This window comes from Hylobates moloch, unplaced genomic scaffold (assembly GCF_009828535.3).
Source record: "Hylobates moloch isolate HMO894 unplaced genomic scaffold, HMol_V3 SCAFFOLD_15, whole genome shotgun sequence".
NCBI classification, from domain to species: Eukaryota; Metazoa; Chordata; class Mammalia; order Primates; family Hylobatidae; genus Hylobates; species Hylobates moloch.
Window position 1 is genome coordinate 715,867 of NW_026652290.1, and position 13,480 is coordinate 729,346.

Consider the following 13,480-nt stretch of genomic DNA (forward strand, 5'->3'; position numbering starts at 1 on the left):
CGAGGCCCAGGCCGCGCGGGTCGTCGGCCGCCGCGCACCGGAGCTGAGGGAGGGGGCCGAGCCGAGGCCGCCGGCCGGCGAGCGAGCGAGCGGCGGCGAGGGGCGGGAGCACGCGCGGCCGCGCCACCGAGCCGGCACGCCGGGCCCGCCCCTCGCTGACGGACGGCTACGCCGGCCAATGGGGGCGGCGCACGGCAGTGGGGCTACCGAGGCAGGCCAATGGCAAGACACGTCGTACCAAGCTGCCGGCACGTCCGGCGGCGACGCCCGACGCAGTCTCGACTCCGGGCGCCGCGGAAAACCCGGGGCGGACGACCGGGAGCCCGCGCGGGATCAGGGCTGGCACGGGAGGCGGCGCGGGCGCGGGAGCTCGGGGGTCTGAGCCCGGCCTGGCAGTGCCTTACACGCGGCGGGCGGGACCAGGCCCAAGGTCACAGCGGGCGCCAGGCAAGCGGCGGCCCCCAACCCGGCGTGGACGGCGGGGTGCGGATAGGCGGCGGCCCATGCGCCCAGGCCCGGCCGCCGAGCGGCCTTTTCCCCGCGAGGTGCGGGAACATCGCAGAGGGGCCGCGGGGCGCGTGGCCTCAGACCCAGGGGACCCGGTGACACGTCCGTTTTTAACCAGCAGCTCCAGGACTGGATGTCGTTATCTTTCCTGGCTAGCGGGTCATGTCATTGTGTCAAAACTGTCCTGCAAAATACGCAGAAGTTCTGAATCACATTTACTTAACTGTCGTCAGCACACAGTTTAAAAATATACACGAGGCCGGGCGCGGTGGCTCACGCCTGTAATCCCAGCACTTTGGGAGGCCGAGGCGAGCGGATCACCTGAGGTCAGGAGTTCTAGGCCAGCCTAGCAAACATGGTGAAATCCTAGCTCTACTAAAAATACAAAAACAAAAAAATTAGGCGGGCGTGGTGGTGCACACCTGTAGTCCTAGCTCCTCAGGAGGCTGAGGCAGGAGAATTGCTTAAACCTGGGAGGTGGAGGTTGCAGTGAGCCGAGATCGCGCCACTGCACTTCAGTCTGGGCAACAAGAGTGAAACTACGTCTCATATGTATATATATGAACTATAAATATATGAGCTCTCTCTCTGTCTCTCTCTCTCTATATATATATATGAACTCTCTCTCATGAACGAATAGTTAATAACCAATCCGATACTAAGTTTTTAAAAAACAGAATTTCGGGCCGGGCGCGGTGGCTCACGCTTGTAATCCCAGCACTTTGGGAGGCCGAGGCGGGCGGATCACGAGGTCAGGAGATCGAGACCACAGTGAAACCCCGTCTCTACTAAAAAAATACAAAAAATTAGCCGGGCGCGGTGGCGGGCGCCTGTAGTCCCAGCTACTCGGAGAGGCTGAGGCAGGAGAATGGCGGGAACCCGGAAGGTGGAGCTTGCAGTGAGCCGAGATCGTGCCACTGCACTCCAGCCTGGGCGACAGAGCGAGACTCCGTCTCAAAAAAAAAAAAAAAAAAAAAAAAACAGAATTTCGCCACCGTTTAAAAATTACGAGATCCCATCTAAGTCAAGATGATCAATAGTCCAGATGTTTACTAATCAATGAAACTCCTAACATTAAGAAGAAAAAATCCCGTGGCCGGGCGCGGTGGCTCACACCTGTAATCCCAGCGCTTTGGGAAGCCGAGGCGGGTGGATCACAAGGTCAGGAGTTCAAGACCAGCCTGACCAATATAGTAAAAGCCCGTCTCTACTAAAAATACAAAAATTAGCCAGGCATGGTGGGGTGTGCCTGCAGTCCCAGCTACTTGGGAGGCTGAGGCAGAAGAATCGCTTGAACCCGGGAGGCGGAGGTTGTGGTGAGCAGACATCACGCCACTGCAACTCCAGCCTGGGTGACAGAGCAAGACTCCGTCTCAAAAAAAAAAAAAAAATAGGGAAAAGAAAGAAAAAATCCTGTAAATTTATCTCACGGGTAATTAACCGTTGTGGAGACGTTCAAGGTTCAGGATCGTGAAAAGTCTACAACCTCTTAAACAGGAAGAATTCCATGGGAAGTCAGCGTCAGCCCTAGAAACCAGGGCTTAGGCTCCAAGCGCGCATCTTCGCAAAACTGAAATAGCAACAAATGGTACCAATTTAGTCTCTGCTGGGGAGGGACTGCCCCCGAATTGTCTTACTTCTTTGAACATGGTGGTTCCTGCAGGGTGTGTGAGGAGAAGATCCTATTATAGCCTATATATACAGGTTATAGCAAACACCCCAGGGTTCCTCTATTTGCTGCTTGTTAAATAGCGAAGAACAATTAGAAGAGAGAAATGATATAATTTAGGTACAGAGGCCTGGCACGGTGGCTCATGCCTGTAATCCCAACACTTTGGGAGGTCGAGGTGGGTGGATCACTTGAGGTTAGAAGTTCAAGACCAGCCTGGCCAATATGGTGAATTCACATATCTACTAAAAATACAAATATTAGCTGGGTGTGGGGGCGCGTGCCTATAATCCCAGTTACTTGAGAGGCTGAGGCAGGAGAATCGCTTAAACGTGAGAGGTGGAAGTTGCAGTAAGCAAGCCGAGATTGCACCACTGCCTTCCAGCCTGGGTGACAAAGCCATACTCTGTCTCAAAAATCATCATCATCATCATAATGTAGGTACAAAAGGAGTTTAGTGTGAGTAGAAAGACTTGAGACTGGACTTAACTGGAGCAGGATAAAGTGGAAATCCTGAACAGGAACCACCAAGTGGGGGCCCCAGACAGGAGACGTTAGGGTCAGTTCATGTATTTTTATTCGTTCAATGTGTAAAAACTTTTTCTAAAAGAAATGGAAATTAATGTGTCCCTCTGAATGTAACATTTACATGTCTTTTTTTTTTTTGAGTGGAGTTTTGCCCTTGTTGCCCAGGCTGGAGTGCAATGGCGCAATCTCAGCACACTGCAATTCCCACCTCCCAGATTCAAGTGATTCTCCTGCCTCAGCCTCCCAAGTAGCTGGGATTACAGGCGCTCACCACCACGCCTGGCTAATTTTGTATTTTTAGTAGACGAGGTTTCACCATGTTGGCCAGGATTGTCTCGATCTATTGACCTCCTGATCCGCCCGCCTGGGCCTCCCAAAGTGCTGGGATTATAGGCATAAGCCAGCATGCCTGGCCTACATTTACATATCTTAATTGCCATATATGTGTTTGTAATTATAGTACAAATTCCTACGGGTGCAAAGTGTTCTGGCAGGATTTCCTAGACAGAAAAAACAATTATTTCATTAAATATTCACTTATGTATTACAGGGATTTTTTTTTCTTTTCTTTTTTTTTTTTTGAGACAGTCTCACCCTGTTGCCCAGGCTGGAGTCCAGTGGCCCAATCTCTGCTCACTGTAACCTCTGCCTCCTGGGTTCAAGCAATTCTCCTGCCTCAGCCTCCCAAGTAGCTGGGATTACAGGTGTGTGCCACCACACCCAGCTAATTTTTATATTTTTAGTAGAGACAGGTTTTCAACATATTGGCCAGGCTGGTGTCGAACTCCTGACCTCCAGTGATCTGCCTGCCTTGGCCTCCCAAAGTGCCGGGATTACAGGTGTGAGCCACTGCGCCCGGCCATATTAGAGGGATTTTAGGGGACATTGAGATAACTATGGAAATGATAAATAGGAAGTGTATCATTTAACAACAACAACAAAAAAAAAAAACACAGGCCGGGTGTGGCGGCTCACACGTGTAATCTCAGCACTTTGGGAGGCCGAGGCAGGCCGATCACTAAAGGTCAGGAATTCAAGACCAGCCTGGCCAACATGGTGAAACCCTGTCTCTACTAAAAATACAAAAAATTAGCTGGGCGTGGTGGCGCATGCTTCTAATCCCAGCTACTCAGGAGGCCGAGGCAGGAGAATTGTTTTAACCTAGGAGGCGGCAGTTGCGGTGAGCCAAGATCGTGCCACCGCACTCCAGCCTGGGTGACAGAGTGAGACTTTGTCTCAAAAAAAACGAAAAGAAAAAAAGAACAACAAAAAAAGATGAGCAGGCCAGGCACGGTGGCTCACACCTGTAATCCCAGCACTGTGGGAGGCCCAGGTGGGCAGATCACAAGGTCAATAGATGGAGACCATCCCGGCCAATATGGTGAAACCCTATCTCCACTAAAAATAAAAAAATTGGCCGGGTGCAGTGGTTCACACCTGTAATCCCAGCACTTTGGGAGGCCAAGGCAGGCAGATCATGAGGTCAGGAGATCGAGGCCATCCTGGCTAACACAGTGAAACCCCGTCTCTTTTAAAAATACAAAAAATTAGCCGGGTGTGGTGGCGGGCGCCTGTAGTCTCAGCTACTTGGGAGGCTGAGGCAGGAGAATGGCGTGAACCTGGGAGGCAGAGCTTGCAGTGAGCTGAGATCTCACCGCTGCACTTCAGCCTGGGCGACAGAGCAAGACTCTGTCTCAAACAAAAACAAAAACAAAAATTAGGGCCAGGTGAGGTGGCTCACGCCTATAATTCCAGCACTTTAGGAGGCCGAGGCGGGCGGATCACCTGAGGTTGGGAGTTCGAGACCAGCCTGACCAACACAGAGAAACCCTGTCTCTACTAAAAATACACCGGGTGCGGTGGTGGGATTACAGGTGTGCACCACTACACCCGGCTAATTTTTGAATTTTTTCAGAGACGGGGTTTTGCAGTATTGCCCATGCTGATCTCGAAGTCCTGAGCTCAGGCGATCCGTCCGCCTCAGCCTCCTCAAGCGCTAGGATTACGGGGGTGAGCCACCGTGCCCAGCCTGTAAATTTTTATTAAGACCAAAAAATTGAATTACATTGGAGATATATCTTTTAATAACATGTCTGGGGCTTTTCCCTGCTGACAATTCACTCATGTATCCACTGATGAAAAGTGCTATTGCCATAATGAGGCAGGGTGTATATAAATATTATCCCTGTTATTTCATTAATGTATATATAGAAGTAAACAGAAAGAGAGGAAGTTTTATTACAACAACCTAACTCTGATTTTTGAACCTTGTTTGATTTCTGGTGTTACAAGGGAGCTGAAAAGCGATTGCAGAGGACACAGGACTGGGAGACATGGTGGCAAAGGTAAAGCATCTTGGTCCAACCCGGGCACTCAGTTGAGACCCCAGAAAGGGAACACCTTAGGAGTAAGGGCTTTAGGATTAGGGGTGTGTAAACTTTACTAGTGTTAAGTTCACCAGTATAAAGAAAAAGCTAAAATGTATGAAATGGAGAATTTATTGAATTTAGAATCTAAACACCAAACTGGAAACAAGTGAAGACAAGATTTTTCAACTCAAATTTTACATCAGTTGAAATAATCTGAATCAAAATTCCAAGATAAAAACAAAAGGAAAATGAGAAAAAAAGAAAACAGAAATGAATATTAGAGACCTGTGGAACAAGATCAAATGGTTGAATAAATGTAAGATTTGACTGCCAAGAGGTAGGGAGAAAGAAAATAGAGCAGAGGAAATTTTTTTGTTTTGTTTTGTTTTGTTTTTTTGAGACAGAGTCTTGCTGTTGCCCCGGCTGGAGTGCAGTGGCATGATCTCAGCTCACTGCAGGCTCCGCCTCCCGGGGTTCACGCCATTCTCCTGCCTCAGCCTCCCAAGTAGCTGGGACTACAGGCGCCCGCCACCACGCCTGGCTAATTTTTTGTATTTTTAGTGGAGACGGGGTTTCACCGTGTTAGCTAGGGTGGTCTCGATCTCCTGACCTCGTGATCCGCCCGCCTCGGCCTCCCAAAGTGCTGGGATTACAGGCGTGAGCCTCCACGCCCGGCCTCGAGCAGAGGAAATATTTAAAGAGATAATATGTAAGAAGTTTATAAATTGGTGAAAATATACCAACCCACAGATCCAAACAGCCCAGCAAACTCCCAAAAAGATACAGTCAAAGAAAAATACACGAAAGCATATCATAGTCCAACTGCTGAAAACCAATGATAATGAGAAAAGTCCTAAAAAGAGGCAGACTTTAAAAGGTACATTACATTCGGCCAGGCGCGGTGGCTCACGCCTGTAATCCCAGCATTTTGGGAGGCTGAGGCGGGTGGATCACCTGAGGTCAGGAGTTCAAGACCAGCCTGACCAACATGGAAAAAAACCCATCTCTACTAAAAATACAAAATTAGCCGGGCCTGGTGGCGGGTACCTCTAATCCCAGCTACTCGGGAGGCTGAGGCAGGAGAATCGCTTGAACCTGGGAGGTAGAGGTTGCGGTGAGCCGAGATCATGCCATTGCTCTCCAGTCTGGTCAAAAAGAGCGAAACTCCATCTGAAAAAAAAAAGTTACAATACATTCATGGAGGCATCAGTAAGAATGACAGCTGACTTCTCATTGAAAGCCATGGAAGCCAGAAAACAAAGAAATGACATCTGTAAAATGCTAAGAGTAAAACAAAGTCATTGAGATCAGAATTGAATATCTAACAAAAATGTCCTTCAAAAATTGGCCGGGCACGGTGGCTCACGCCTGTAATCCCAGAATTTTGGGAGGCCAAGGCGGGTGGATCATGAGGTCAGGAGATTGAGGCCATCCTGGCTAACACGGTGAAACCCCATCTCTACTAAAAATACAAAAAAAAATTAGCTGGGCATGGCGGCAGGCACCTGTAGTCCCAGCTACTCGGGAGGCTGAGGCAGGAGAATGGTGTGAACCCAGGAGGTTGCAGTGAGCCGAGATCGCGCCACTGAACTCCAGCCTGGGCAACAGTACAAGACTCCATCTCAAAAAAAAAAAAAAATTGACTAGGCGCAGTGGCCTTTAATCCCAGCACTTTGGGAGGCCGAGGTGGGTGGATCACCTGAGGTCTGGAGTTGGAGACCAGCTTTGCCCAACATGGTGAAACACCATCTCTACTAAAATTACAAAAATTAGCCAGGCGTGGTGGTACACACCTGTAACCCCAGCTATTTGGGGGGCTGAGGCAGGAGAATCACTTGAACCTGGGAGGTGGAGGTTGCAGTGAGCAGATTGTGCCACTGCATTCCAGTCTGGGTGACAAGAGCAAAACTCTGCCTCAAAAAAAAATAAAAATTAAGGAAAGGTGGCCAGGTGCAGTGGCTCACTCCTGTAATCCTAGCACTTTGGGAGGCTAAGGTGAGAGGCTCACCTAAGCTCAGGAGTTGGAGACCAGCCTGGGCAACATAGTGAGACCTCGTCTCTATTAAAAAGAAAAAAGAAAAAATTAAGGAACAGTAATGAAAGAAATCAACAAAAGCTGAAAATTATCACCAGAAGACTCAGCCTTCAAAAAAATACTAACAGAAATTATTAAATATTTTATTCCTTTTTTTGTTTTTTAATTTATTTTTTGTGATGGAGTCTTGCTCTTGTCACCCAGGCTGGAGTGCAATGGCACGATCTCGACTCACTGCAATCTCCGCCTCCCAGGTTCAAGCGATTCTCTTGCCTCAGCCTCCTGAGTAGCTGGGATTACAGGCACCTGCCACCACGCCTGGCTAATTTTTGTGTTTTTAGTAGAGACAGGGTTTCACCATGTTGGTCAGGCTGGTCTCAAACTCCTGACCTCGTGATCTGCCCGCCTCAGCCTCCCAAAGTGCTGGGATTACATATGTGAGCCACCGCACCCGGCCTTTATATTTTTTTTGAGACAAGAGTCTCGCTGTGTTGCCCAGGTTGGAAAGTAGTGGCTCATTTGGCTCACTGCAAGCTCTGCCTCCTGGGTTCACACCATTCTCCTGCCTCAGCCTCCCGAGTAGCTGGGACTATAGGCGCCTGCCACCACGCCCAGCTAATTTTTTTTGTGTGTGTGTTTTTAGTTGAGACGGGGTTTCACCGTGTTAGCCAGGATGGTCTCGATCTCCTGACCTCGTGATCCGCCCACCTCGGCCTCCCAAAGTGCTGGGATTACAGGCGTGAGCCACCACGCCTGGCCTATTTTCTTATTTCTTATAGGGATGAGGTCTCACTATGTTGCCCAAGCTGGCCTAGAGTGACCCTCCCACCTTAGCCTCCCAAAGTGCTGAGATTACAGGCATGAGCCACCATGGCCAGCCAACTAACAGAAATACTTCAGACCAGAGGAAAATTATCTCCAGTGGAATCCCAGTTCTGCACCAAGAAATAAAGAGTGCCTGGGAAAGTGGCTATGTGGGTATAAAAGAGTTTTGTTGTTGTTGTTGTTGTTTTTGAGATGGAGTCTTGCTCTGTTGCCAGGCTGGAGTGCAGTGGTGCAATCTCAGCTCACTGCAACCTCTGCCTCCCGAGTTCAAGCAATTCTCCTGCCTCAGCCTCCCTAGTAGCTGGGACTACAGGCGCACGCCACCGTGCCTAGGTAATTTTTGTATTTTTAGTAGAGACGGGGTTTCACCATGTTGGCCAGGATGGTCTGGATCTCTTGACCTTGTGATCTGCCCACCTTGGCCTCCCAAAGTGCTGGGATTACAGGTGTGAGCCACTGTGCCCGGCCAAAAGACATTTTAAATAATTTATTTAGACCAGGCACAGTGGCTCATGTCTATAATCTTGGCACTTTGGTAGGCCAAGGCGGGAGGATTGCTTGAGCCCAGGACTTTGACACCAGCATGGGCAACATAGTGAGGTCCCATTTCTAAACAAATAAAAAGCCAGGTGTGGTGGCGTGTGCCTGTGAGGCAGGAGAATAGGGTATGGAGGCAGGGAACCTAAGGCTGATTCACACTGACCTCCTAGAACTAAATCAAAAGGAAAACCCCAACTTCCCACACCTGAGTGACAAAAGAACCAGCGGCTACTCCCTTTGCAACCCTTCCCCGCTTTCTGTGTGGCAGATGGAAAATTGAAAGTCCTTCTGATTGGTTGCTTTCTGAAACAGATCACACTGATCACAGGCTGCTACTTCATTTGCATGGAGTGTACACCAAGTGGCCAATGGAGAACCTCTAAGGGTTACTGGACCCCAGAAAATTCTGTAACCACAGTCCTTGAGTTGCTGCTTGGGCGCCCCCACCCTGTGGAGTGTACTTTCATTTTCAGTCAACATCTGCTTCATTCTTTCCTTGCTTTGCTGTGCATTTTGTCCAATTCTTTGTTCCAAACGCCAAGAACCTGGACAACTACAGGTAATGCCTGTAATCCCAGCTACTCAGGAGGCTGAGGCAGGAGGATCACTTGAGCCTCAGAGGTGGAGACTGCAGTGAACAGTGATCACACCACTGCACTCTAGCCTGGGTGACAAAGCAACACAGTCTCAAATAATAATAATAATAGGCTGGGCACAGTGGCTCACACCTGTAATCCCAGCACTTTGGGAGGCCAAGGCAGGTGGATCATTTGAGGTCAGGAGTTCAAGACCAGCCTGTCCAACATGGTGAAACCCCATCTTTACTAAAAATACAAACATTAGCTGAGTGTCATGGTGGGTACCTGTAGTCCCAGCTACTCGGGAGGCTCAGGCAGGAGAATCACTTGAACCTCAGAGGCAGAGGCTGCAGTGAACCCAGTTCGTGCCACTGCACTCCAGCCTGGGTGACAGAGTGAGACTCCGTCTCAAAAATAATAATAATAATAATAATAATAATTGGCCATACGGTGCCCCATGCCTGTAATCTCAATACTTTGGGAGGCCAAGGTGGGTGGATTGCTTGAGATTAGGAGTTTGAGACCAGCCTGGGCAACATGGCAAAATGCCATTTCTACTAAAAAAAAAAAAAAAAAAATTGCTGGGCATGCTGGCAGCGCCTGTGGTCCCAGCTACTCGGGAGGCCGAGGTGGGAGGATCGCTGGAATGTGGGAAGTGAAGGTTGCAGTGAGCCAAGATCGCACCACTACACTCCAGCCTGGTCACAGAGCAAGGTCCTGTCTCAGAAAATAAAAAATAAAATAAAAATAATTATTTTAAAGATTACTGAATGAATGCTTCAAGAAAAAAAAAAAAATTTTTTTGAGACAGAGTCTCACTCTGTTGCCCAGGCTGGAGCACAGTGGCACGACCTGGGCTCACTGCAACCTCTGCCTCCTGGGTTCAAGCGATTCTCCTGCCTCAGCGTCCTGAGTAGCTGGGACTACAGGTGCGCGCCACCACATCCAGCTAATTTTTTGTATTTTTAGTAAAGACAGGGTTTCACCCAGTTAGCCATAATGACCTCAATCTCTGGACCTCGTGATCCGCCCGCCTCGGCCTCCCAAAGTGCTGGGATTACAGGCGTGAGCCGCCGTGCCCAGCCATTTCTTTGTATTTTTAGTAGAGATGGAGTTTCACCATATTAGCCAGGATGGTCTTGATCTTCTGACCTTGTGATCCCCTGCCTCAGTCTCCAAAGTATAGCACACAATTTTAAGAGTTAATGCAAAGCTATAGTAATTAAAATTGTGGAATACTGGTATAAGAATGGTATAATAATACTGGTATAAGAACTAGCTCAGTGAGGCCAGGCACAGGGGCTCATGCCTGTAATCCCAGCAGTTTGGTAGGCTGAGGCAGGTGGATCACGAGGTCAGGAGTTCAAGACCAGCCTGACCAACATGGTGAAACCCCGTCTCTACTAAAAATACAAAAATTAGCCAGGCGTGCTGGCGCATGCCTGTAATCCCAGCTACTCAGATGGCTGAAGCAGGAGAATCACTTGAACCCGGGAGGGGGAGGTTGCGTTGAGCCAAGATTGCACCACTGCACTCCAGCCTGGGTGACAGAGCAAGACTCCGTCTCAAAAAAAAAAAAAAAAAGAACTAGATCAGTGGAACAGCATGAAAAATCCAGAAATAGACCCCCACATACAGAGTCAATTGATTTTTGACAATAGTGCCAAGGTTCTTCAATAGGGAAAGCAAAGTCTGTATCTGATTAACAGTGTTGCCCAATGCCAGGGGTTCGGCCAAGTCCAGTTGCTCACCAAACGGAAAGCCAATCACTGAGACAACGAGTATTGCCAGGGAAGAAGGCTTTATTGCCAGTGATGTCGTCATGTCAGCAGGTGACAGGAGACCAGTCTCAAATCCACTTCCCCAACCCACTGAAGTTAGGGTTTTAGATAGCAGGGAAGGAAGGTAACTATGGGTGGGAAATTAGGAAGTAGGGAGGGGTAAGGAAGAGGAAGTGGTCAACAGGCAGCTGGGGGCGGTCGGATTTAGTGTTCTGGAAAGTTTCAGCTCCCCGGTACCATCTGGAAGACCTGAGGGTTGGATTCCTAAGAAAGGAACTCAGATAAAACAAATGTTAATGTTCTCAAGCTTCAAGCCCAGGAGGGTCAGTGTCTATGCTTAGCCAAACAAAACAAAACAAAACACTGTAAACAGTTCTATGGGAAAATTGGGCTTGTTTTAACAATAATAATAACAACAAAAGTGCTAATCCCTGCCTTATGCCATACATAAAAATAAAATCCAGATGGACCTATATGCAAAGGCTAAAATTATCAAGCTCCCAAAAATAAGACATAGGAGACTGTTGGTTGGGCATGGTGGCTCACGCCTGTAATTCCAGCACTTTGGGGAGGCCAAAGTGGGTGGATCACCTGAGGTCAAGAGTTCAAGACCAGCCTGGCCAACATGGTGAAACCTCGTCTCTACAAAAATATAAAAATTAGCTGGGCATGATGGCGGGTGCCTGTAATTCCATCTACTTGGGAGGCTGAGGCAGGAGAATCACTTGAACCTGGGAGGTGAAGTCAGCAGTGAGCTGAAATCGTGCCATTGCAAACCAGCCTGGGTGACAGGGCGAGACTCCATCTCTAAAAAAGTAAAAAGTTTTTTAAAAATTAAAAAAAAAAAACATAAGAGACTGTCTTTGTTCCTTTGGGATAGGAAAAATTTTCTTAAGACCTAAAAAGTGATAACTATAAAAGAAAAAAGTGATAAATTAATTTTATAAGAAAAAATACATTTTTGGCCAAGCACGGTGCCTCACGCCTGTAATCCTAGCACTTTGGGAGGCCGAGGCGGGTGGATTACGAGGTCAGGAGATCGGGACCATCCTGGCTAACACGGTGAAACCCCGTCTCTACTAAAAAAATACAAAAAATTAGCTGGGCGTCATGGCGGGTGCCTGTAGTCCCAGCTACTCGGGAGGCTGAGGCAGGAGAATGGCATGAACCCGGGAGGTGGAGCTTGCAGTGAGCCGAGATCGCGCAACTGCACTCCAGCCTGGGCAACAGAGCTAGACTCCATCTCAAAAAAAAAAAAAAAAAAAGAAAAAATACATTTTGCTCATCAAAACAATGAAAAATATGAAAACATGAGCCACACATTGAGAAAATATACACAGTACATGCATCTGATAAAAGTATCTAAGCAGAATTTTTAAAAACTCCTGTAACTCCATAATAAAAAACAACCTAATTTTCAAAATAGGCAAGAGACTTGAAAAGCTACCTCACAAGAGAATATATATAAACAGCCAGTAAACACATGAGAAGATGTTCAATGTCATTAGTCATCAGGGAAATGCAAATTAAAACCACAGGAAGGCCAGGTGCAGTGGAGCCAGTCAGTAGTTCCAGCTACTTGGGAGGATGAGGTGGGAGGATCACTGAGGGCAGTTCAAGCCTACAGTGCCACCGCACTCCAGCCAGCGCAGCAGAGTGAGACCTGGTCTCTTAGAAAACAAAACAAACAATAAAATAAAACAGGCCGGGCACGGTGGCTCACATATGTAATCCCAGCACTTTGGGAGGCCAAGGTGGGCGGATCACAAGGTCAGGAGTTTGAAACCAGCCTGACCAACATAGTGAAACCCTGTCTCTACTAAAAATACAAAAATTAGCTGGTCGTGGTGGCGCGTGCCTGTAGTCCCAGCTACTCAGGAGGCTGAGGCAGGAGAATTGCTTGAACCCGGGAGGTGGAGGTTGTGGTGAGCTGAGATCGTGCCACTGCACTCCAGCCTGGGCGACAGAGAGAGACTCCATCTCAAAAAAAATAAAAAAAAATAATAATAATAGGGCCAGGCGCAGTAGCTCACGCCTGTAATCCCAACACTTTGGGAGGCTGAGGCAGGCAGATCACGAGGTCAGGAGATGGAGACCCTCTTGGCTAATACGGTGAAGCCCCATCTCTACTAAAAATACAAAAAATTAGCCAGCTATGTTGGCACACGCCTGTAGTCCCAGCTACCCCAGAGGCTGAGGCAGGAGAATCGCTTGAACCTAGGAGGCAGAGGTTGCAGTGAGCTGCTGCACTCCAGCCTGGGCGACAGAGTGAGACTCTGTCTCAAAATAATAATAATAATAATAATAAATAAAGTAAAAAATAGGCTGGGCATGGTGGTTCATGCCTGTAATCTCAGCACTTTGGGAGGTCAAGGCAGGCAGATCACTTGAGGTCAGGAGTTCGAGACCAGCCTGGCCAACATGATGAAACCCAGTCTGTACTAAAAATACAAAAATTGGCCGGGCACAGTGGCTCACGCTTGTAATCCCAGCACTTTGGGAGGCCAAGGCGGGCAGATCACCTGAGGTCAGGAGTTTGAGACCAGCCTGCCCAACATGGCAAAACCTCATCTCTACTAAAAATACAAAAATGAGCTGGGCATGGTGGCAGGCACCTGTAATCCCAGCTACTTGGGAGGCCGAGGCAA